Source organism: Chelonoidis abingdonii, chromosome 2 (assembly GCF_003597395.2).
Source record: "Chelonoidis abingdonii isolate Lonesome George chromosome 2, CheloAbing_2.0, whole genome shotgun sequence".
In the NCBI taxonomy this organism is placed as follows: Eukaryota; Metazoa; Chordata; order Testudines; family Testudinidae; genus Chelonoidis; species Chelonoidis abingdonii.
In genome coordinates, this window is record NC_133770.1 from 110,911,750 (window position 1) to 110,921,294 (window position 9,545).

Sequence of the window (9,545 nt, forward strand, 5' to 3'; positions counted from 1 at the left end):
AACAATGAACAAAACAAACAGCACAAACAAAGACTTCCCTCCACCAAGATTTGAAAGTATCTCGTCCCCCTATTGGTCCTCTGGTCAGGTGTCAGCCAGGTTCACCGAGCTTCTTAACCCTTTACAGGTAAAAGAGATATTAACCCTTAACTATCTGTTTATGACAGCTTACCTCTCCCTGGGGAGAGCATGACTGGACTTTGATTGCATCTGTCTAAGCTTAGGGCAGCTCTGAGCAAAGACTGAGTCCCCTCTGGCACATAGCCACACAGGGCAGCAGAGAAGAAGGGACAGAGGTACAGTTGAGAGCCAGCAACCAGTTACAGCTCCCTCATTCTCTGCCTTGACCCACATTAGAGCAGCCTATGGGATGCATGAACTTGCAAGGACCCCTGGAGGGACCATATGCCAGGTAGGGATAACTAGCAGTATGCTTGAGCAACTCTCCTTCCCCATTATCAACAGGCACCCTACTCTGGAGGAAGGAAGGCAAAAGAGTTGACAGCCAGCTCCACGCCCCTCCAGACAGTCAGCAAGGGATTAGAATAAGATTTTCACTCCCTATGTGCTGCCTGAATGGAAAAGTGGAACAGAACAGGACATATAACCTGCCTCAAAGTATTTATTGTGGCCCTGTGACTTTCTTGAAATAATGGGCCAGGTTCTCCGGTATGGGGCATGGAGTGATGGGCATACCTCAGGAACAAGGTGGAGAAGGGAGGGAACTATGCCTAGTCCTTCACTGGCAGGATCTTATGGTAATAGGGTAAGTTAGAGCTGCTACTGTGCATCTCTTGTGCCAAAGTCAGGAAGCTACCGGTCAAGAAGCTGCAACCAGCTTCCTGCGAGTCCCTTCTCCACCACTTCTGAGCAGATCTTGGATAGAGTAGAGACTCAAGCCCAATATGTTTAGTTTTATGACCCCAACATATAGCTCCTAAAGCATTTCTAATAATTGTATATTATCTTTTTTATCTGCCTTTTGTAACATCAAGCTAGGGTGAAGCTTTTCAAAATATATTTTAAGTCAATTTTCAAGTAGTGAAAGGTGATAGAATGAAAGCACTGGAAACTGAACATAGGACAGGCCATCAGTCACTGGCCATTTAGCTGCCTCAACAGGGTGCTTCAATCCTGAGCTGAAAGGAGTTCTACCACTTCTAGGGCCAAGAAGAAGTAGTTCATTTTCTATTTCCATGCAGAGTTTGAAATTTTGCTGTGCATGCCAAAAAGGGTGCCATTGTACATCTGTGAGGCATCTAGCCTGAGACAGTACATTCATTTCAAATAAGCCAACTTATAAACTTATCTAATGGTCACAACTTCTCTTCACTGCTGACCTGTATGGTACACTGCTAGAGGCTTAGACCCCTGAGCTATTCAGACCTCAGTGGCATATATTGCTGGCTCAGTTATAGGTCTCAGTTGTGTTCTATTCTGTATTAGTTCTTGTGTTTGCAGTGGAGTGTTTTGTTTTGGTAGGTTTTTTTTTGTTGCCTTCTCCCGCTCTCCTCCCCCAGCCCCCGTACATGTTGCTTTGTGTTTATATTACAGAAGTCAAGTCAAAAAGCAGAATATGGTGAGATTTGATGGCCCTTAGTTCTGGCAGAATTTGGTTAAACAGGCTTGGACTGGCCCCTGAGAAAGCTCTGTCTCCTGCAAAAATGAGCTTGTGGTGGGAGTGGTGCCTTAGGAGTGGTGTTGTCAACCATGATCCTCATCCTGCAGTGTAAGTTAATTGGGCCTAGGCTATTGCACACCCTGAAAATAAGGACCAAGTCTGTGAACTTTTATAGGAAGCCAGTGTAAAGAGTGAAAGTCAGATCTGATGTGCTTGTGGTAGTAGTTGCTGAGACGACATGTTGCAGTGTTCTGTACTTTTGGAGTTCCTAAGGGTTGATGGCTTCAGGCATTCATATATATTGCATTGCATTACTGTAGTCCAGACAGAAGGTGACAGAGGCATGCATAACTAAAGTCTTGTCATTATCTGCCAGGATGGGAAGGAATCTGCTAAGCAACCAGAGATGGTGGTAGAAAGCACTACTCTTGGATGTTGCTATATGAGAGCTTAGCATCAACAAGAAATTCAGGAGCACTCCTGTAGGCTTCTAATCATAGATAATTATCTTTTTAAACAGCTTCTTCTCTTCTGCTTCTATTTTAATTGAACAAAATGACCTTCAAGACTCTTTACATTTGTAAAATCAAGCAATGACCTTGATCATATGTGTGACAGCTGTATCAGTTTCCTGCCATATCCTTGGGAAACCTGACTGAATTACATTTAAGTATTTCTGAGGTCCATTGTGCTAAGTGAATGGTTTATCTATCATTGTGGCTGGGATTGTATAGAGAGGGATATGACAGATGTGAGACCTGGGGTTTGAAGGACTATACTGAACAATGTGCCAGAAAAAAAGAGAGGTTGGAACAAAAAAAATTGAAGTAGATTTCCTGTGGAATATCAAATTCCCCACCTCTGGTTACATAATAACTCAACCTTTTGAAGCTGAGGAGTGGGCCATTGTCTGCTGATCCCTGGTTACATGAGGCCAAGATCAGAGGCCCACACTGTATAAAGGAAAGGCTGAACTGTTCATGGTACTTCTGGTTCTGAATCAGAGGCAGTTATGACCTTATAACCACAGGGAAAACCCAGCTGTGGGATATGAAGGACACCTACTAGAGCACAAAGATGGAGCTGGGGTTATATCTGGCAAGCTTTTTAGCATGCATGTAGGTTCTTTTATTGTTTTCATGTTTTCTCATTAATGCTTTCACCTTAAGAATAAATGTGCTTGCTTGAAAAGACCTCTGTGGTCATTCGTAACTGCAGGCAATTACACTGTTCATAAATTCTGGAGAGAAAGCAAAGTACAGGCAATCTGGATTGCGGGGGATATCATAGTGCGAGCAAGGAACTATGCAGCTAGATTAACCTTGTTCAGGAGAGAGAGAGATGCAGGTCTCTGCCCAAGACAGCCAGAAGCCTAAAAATGGGTGCCCTTGGCATGCCAGAGAAGGGCAATACAGGTGAAGTTGCCCTGAACTATGCCCTTGAGCATATGCCCTCTGCTTCCAGATTTCTTACTAATCTTGATATAGTGGAGATGATGAGACCTCTGTAAGTAGCCAGAAAGAAAATGGAATGACAAAGGAAGCTTCTGCAGTAGCCATTCATTACTGATATTCAGAGAAGAATCATATTATTTTTCTATAAGGAGGCTTTAAATCATGGTAAGACTGGTGCATTTGTTTTTGAATGGAAGAAGTTATTAAGTATCCTTTTTTCAAATTTCCAGTTCAGTTTTTATTTCTCCTGTCAAGACTTTTGAAATATTTAAGGAACATTGTCAAAAATGTCTGTTTTTTAGATAACATTGAAGCAGGGCTGCCCAGGTGGGGGGCAAGTGGGACAATTTGCCCCAGGCCCCGGACTCCACCCGGGCCCCCAATGAGAATGGCTGAGGCTCCTTCCCTTGCGCCGGCCCTGCCCCGCCCCCGCCTCTGCCCCTGTCCCGGAGCCTCAGCGCATTCAGCAGCGTCCCAGAACAGCGCAGCAGCGTGGCTCCGGCAGGCCCCTGAGCTCCGTCTCACTCAGAGCCGCGTGGTAAGGGGATGGGGCTGCAAGCTCCAGTGGGGCCTGAGCTCCCTCCACTCGGCTTGGGGGTCACAGCCCCGCCCCCTTACCATGCGGCTCTGAGTGGGATGGAGCTCAGGGGCCACACCGGAGCCATGCTGCCGCTGTTGAGGGATGCTGCTGGATGCACTGAGGCTCCGGGTGAGGGGGGGAAGAGGGGGAAAGGGGCCAGGGCTGGGGGGGTTGGCTAAGGAGCAGGGAGTCCCAGGCGACAGGGAGGGAGCAGAGGTTGGGGGGGGCAGTCAGGGGACAGGGAATGGAGGGGTTGCATTGTAGGTGTTCCAGGGGTCTGTCAGGACTCAGCAGGGGGTGGGGGGCTTGGATAGGGGTCGAGGCAGTCAGGAGACAGGGAGCAGGGGTGGGGTCCCAGGGTGGTGGTTGAGGGGGGTCTCTGGGGGACGGTGAGGGGACAAGGAGCAGGATGGGTCAGGGATTCTGAGGGGGGGGGCGGGCAGCAGGGGTGCAGGAAATGGGTATGGGTCAGATAGGGGGCAGGGCCAGGCTGTTTAGGAGGCACAGCCTTCCCTACCCTAAAGCTCATTCAGCAGTTTGAGGCTTGCAGAAGAGCCAAGCTCTTAGCTTTTCCATTAGGGCTACCATCCCTTTCACTTCTCAAATGCCAAATTATAGTCTATATTTAATTTCAGTGCCATAGGGAGATTCATGTCAGGGGAAGGTAGCTTCATTTAAAATTAGCCATTGGGGGAGAGATCACATGAGAAGAGCAATATCCTTCCCAACCCTACCAAGGGAGACACCCCTCCCCTGCATTCCCTGAGGCTCCAGAGGGGTTAATTCAGTGGTTCTCAAACTTTTATGCTGGTGACCCCTTTCACATAGCAAACCTCTGGTGTGACACCCCCCCCTTATAAATTAAAAACACTTTTTTATATATTTAACACTATTATAAATGCTGGAGGCAAAGCAGGGTTTGAGGTGGAGGCTGACAGCTCGCGACCCCCAGTAATAACCTCGTGACCCCTGAGGGGTCCTGACCCCAGTTTGAGAACCCCTGGGTTAATTTAATTTTAGCACCCTGTGTCCATTCACATGCATGTGCTATTTTGAGCATTTCAGTTTTCACAACATAGGCTCATCCCAGATTCTGGAACAAGCTCAAATGCTCAGTTCGTGGAGTATGTACATAAGCTATACTAAAGACAAACCCACAGTAACCGTCTCCAGTTTGTGAGGGACCCCATGGAGCCAGTCTCTAGGAAACAGATAAATGCATGGAGGTTAAGTCCATTAATGGCTATTAGCCAGGATGGGTAAGGAATGGTGTCCCTAGCCTCTGTTTGTCAGAGGGTGGAGATGGATGGCAGGAGAGAGATCACTTGATCATTACCTGTTAGGTTTACTCCTCTGGGGCACTTGGCATTGGCCATTGTCGGTAGACAGGATACTGGGCTGGATGGACCTTTGGTTTGACCCAGTATGGCTGTTCTTATGTTCTAACCTAAATGAACCCAAAGTTATGGAGACAGATATGAGTCAAGGAAGCCAGCAGAGTATCAGAAACCTGGAAAAATCTCTGACTGGATGGGCTCAGGCGTTTGGTCACAAGCTGAGGTGGTTCAATTTTGGATTTTTTTTAAGCAGAATTTTTTTATTGTTTCTTTAAACAATCAAACACAGCAAGCAGCAAATATTTGGCCACACACTTCTGAAACCCCAAACCATATTCAGGTTTTGGCAGACAATTTCAGCTTTTCAATTAAAAAAAAACCACATCAAATTTTGAAGGAAAGCAGAGATTGTCCATGATTTTTTTTCTGCTTTTTAAAAACTTCTAGTTTTCAATACAGAAAAAGTTTTGACGGAAGATATTTTTCCAACCCTTTTAATGAGCTTTAGTGCCTTTTAGCACTAGCTGATACTGAGAACCACTGATAACTTCTTTACAAGGTTTGTTCCGTGATGCATAACGTTTATTTTTCCCAGGGCCGCCTGTGTGTGTGGGGGGAGCAAGTGGGGCAATTTGCACCAGGCCCTACAGGGGCCCCCACGTGAATATAGTATTGTATAGTATTGCAATTTTTTTATGGAAGGGGCCCCCAAAATTGCTTTGCCCCAGGCCCCCTGAATCCTCTGGGCGGCCCTGCATTGAAGGCACATCTTCAGATCTATTCATAAATAAAAATACTTTTTTTTTCCCTGTGTGCTCCTATCAGAAAGATTTCACTCACATAACTCAAAAACGTATTAATTTGGAAATCCAGATTGTCTGTGTGATGGGATCCCCGGGGTGCAGCCTGTGACCCTGGGACCACTGTGCCCCATTAACTCTCCCCAGCCTGGGCTGTTTCTCACAATGCCTTGCTAATGACCAGCAGCAAACCCATCCAGGCGCTATTACCACTCAGCGCAACCGCAAATGGAGACCCCCCTACCTAGCTAGATTGCATGAATGCTCCAAGACTCACTCGTGAATTACACAGGGAAAGGCACCTTAGCCAATCCCTCCAGCTCCCAGCACTGTACCCCAGGAATATACTGTCTTGCACTGCTCAAGATGAGCAATGCAGATTTATTAATTGGTTCACCACCTCATCAGTGGAAAATAGATATACACTAGCCTTTGCAAAACCTGAACAGATTTGCCACACATTTCATACAAACTCACTGGTAAAGATAAACAGTAAAACTAATTTATAGGCTACAAATGATAGATTTTAAGTGATTATAAGTGATAGGCAAAAAGTCTGAGTTAGTTACCAAAATAAATTAAAATATAAGAATGCAGTCTAAACTCTCAACCCTATTAGAGTGGGCAACATTTAGATTAAACAGCTTTTCTCACACCACTGGATATTGCAGTCCTTCATATACAGGTTTGTCCCTTAAATCTGGGCCAAGCTTCTCTGTTGGAGTCTAATCTTCTTCTGAGTGTTTCTGTTGCTTGCAGCATAGGCGAGGGCAGGAAAAAGGCAAAGCCTGGGCCCCCATATTCAGTTTTATACCCTAAATCCATGTGCTTGTAGAACACAACTCCAGGCATGTCTGGGGGGCATTGCTGAATCTCCAGGCAAGGTTGAGCAATTCTCCTGGTGTGGCCTCATGCAGGTAAATCATTGAATTGTCGCTTACTTGCTGGACAATGGTTGTGGACGGGTTGTTTGACACCCCGACCGGATATTGGTTACTTTCCTTGCTGTTGTCTCTGGGGGGCTAATATCTGGCTGATTCCTCAACTTACAGCATGCTTTAGTGACAACCGTACAACACAATTCTCATAACTTCATATGCATTTATGATATACATATATGCATAGAAACAATGACTTTCAGCAGATCATAACTTTTCCCGTGATACCTTACAAGGCATGTTTTATATGTAAAATCATGATTATATGAACATGAGGAATATGGGGGTTACAGGATGCTCCCCCAAGATATAGAATGTAACAGTCTGATATGGCACTTGTCTCAGTGACACTTAAAAAAAACAAATTTGGAAAAAAAAATCTGTTCAGGGTTATAAATATTTGAATCCAACAAATTCAAATGTGCACTTTAGAAGAATTTTTCTAGGTAGTGTTATGCATGTCTCAGTTAAGGATGGTTCTAAATGTGGATGAGTTAAGGTGGCCAGTTAACATGGTCCAGATGATTAATTGCACTAGATAAAAGAATTTGCAAACTCCTATGTAAAGTCAGTGAACTTTGTAAGCATTCAGACCTTATCCCACCCAGAACAAGGAAGTTAGAAGCTCCACTTGATCACATTACACCATTGTAATTAATAAATAATAATTAATAATATAATATTATGTGTATTACTGTACCACATAGGAGCCCTAATCATCAGCCAGGACCCCATTGTGCTAGGTGCTGTAGTATTATCCTGTTTTCCTTTTTAATTGTAAACCTCAATATATGTTGTTTATGTGATTAAAATAAACCATGTAACATAAATAAAGTACAATGTGATCAAATCAATGTTGTAGGAGAATCATAAAATTTTGGAACTTCCTAACTTTTGGATGTTTGATATCTGAAGCTTAACATTGTATTAACATTAGTCTTCCAGTTAATTGTCCTGATTCCCAACTGTGCTGCAGTTTTATGCTTACATTAATGAATTTCACTTATCATGAATTAAATTGACCTCATTGTTCTTTAATGGGTAAAATGTCCATAGCATGCATGCGACACCCTTCAGAAATATGCATTTAATTTATGCCATGCGACTTATAATCTTAAAGAGTTTTTCTGATGATGTTAAGAAGCAAAATGCATAGGAAGTTTTTCATTGTGTTACACATAGAAGGATAAACTGTCATTGTCCAAGTTATGGGCTCACTCCTGTTAGAACCCAGCAGATGGAACTCCTATTAAAGTAAATAGGAGCTTAGTACCATAATCAGCTTACAGGACTGAGCCTGTATAATGAATATACAGCATGTATATTTTGCTTGTGAGAGCGAAATGTATCACAGAAATGTAAGGCTGGAAGGGACCTTGAGAAGTCAAGTCCAGCCCCTTGCACTGAGGCAGGACCAAGTGGGGCCTCTCCTCTCAGTTAAAATGGTGTAACTCAAATGAAGTCTGTGGAGTTGCTCCAAATTTCCACTGAAGTAATGAAACTAGAATTTGATATATACAATAGGGCCAAATCCACTCTCCAGCAACAGCCAGCTCAGACACCTCAGAGGGGTGTTGGGAATTCCAATGAACAGAAAGTAGGGAAAAGAATTGTCTTTACAAATGTCTGAAATAACTATGGTAGCCCTAACACAGCCTTTCCATGCAGAAAGACCTCTTCCTACTCTTTCCCCAGTTTATGATCCCATCACTGATTTGTTCCAAATACCCCTTTGAGAGCCTCCAAATCCTTTCTTATCTTGCCCAGACAAACCATGAGCGGGTTCTCTTTACACTGAAAATAGAAATTAGCCCCTATAGCCTTACTCTCCTGCCACTGAAGTCAATGGCATGTCCCTATTGATTGTGGCAGGAGACAAATCAGGCCCCTATTGTGTGCAAAATATATTGGGTTATAAATTGAATATATGCAGCCCTTCTGTGAAATACATATACACGCACAACATGAAGACAGAGGCCTAGATCGTCAGTTGGTATAAACTGACTTAGCATTGTTGAAGTCAGTGCAACTACACTGATTTAGGTTAGATGAAATCATATTGGAGATTAAAAAAAACACAGTTCATATGAATAAATTGTAATCTTATGTACAGATTTTCTTTCTAAATCCATGTTTTAAGTTGCTAATGTCAGAAACATTTATTCCATCTAAATCATAAAGATATCAGATCACTTTAAATTGAGCTACAGTATTTTCATCCATTCATCTCTGCATTTGATGATAAAAAGCTTCTTGTACTGTGAAAAAAATAGTCTATGGTGTATGAGACCCAACACATCTCAGTATGCAACATAATATTTGAGCAAATTGATCAAAGAAGTGCATTCATCACAAGCTTTTCAAAACAATTAATCTACTTCCCTGAAACCCTGTTTAGCTATCTGCTCTGTATTATACTATAGTATGCAGAATCAGGGCAAATAATCAGTCCTGGATCAAATCCAATATAATTATTTAGTAGGTAGAAATCATAGATGCCTGTTTAGCAAAAATAACTTAAGCATAGTGAGGAGAAGTAACAAAGTTCCAAGGCTTGTTAATGATTTTACTTTCAAATATTAATCATTTGTCTTGGGGCTGTGTGACATTATTGATATAAACTGGGACCATATAGAACATGGGTTGCAACCAAGGTTCTGTAGTGACACCAAATCCTATGTAAAGGGGGTCATATAAGGTGTCTAAGACCAGGTTATGGGTTACTGGTTATGATTATGCTGTCTGTATGTCTGTATCATTTTTGTAGCTGAAGTTATGAATATTGGCTGTATACTGTCTGTATTTTAAATTGGTG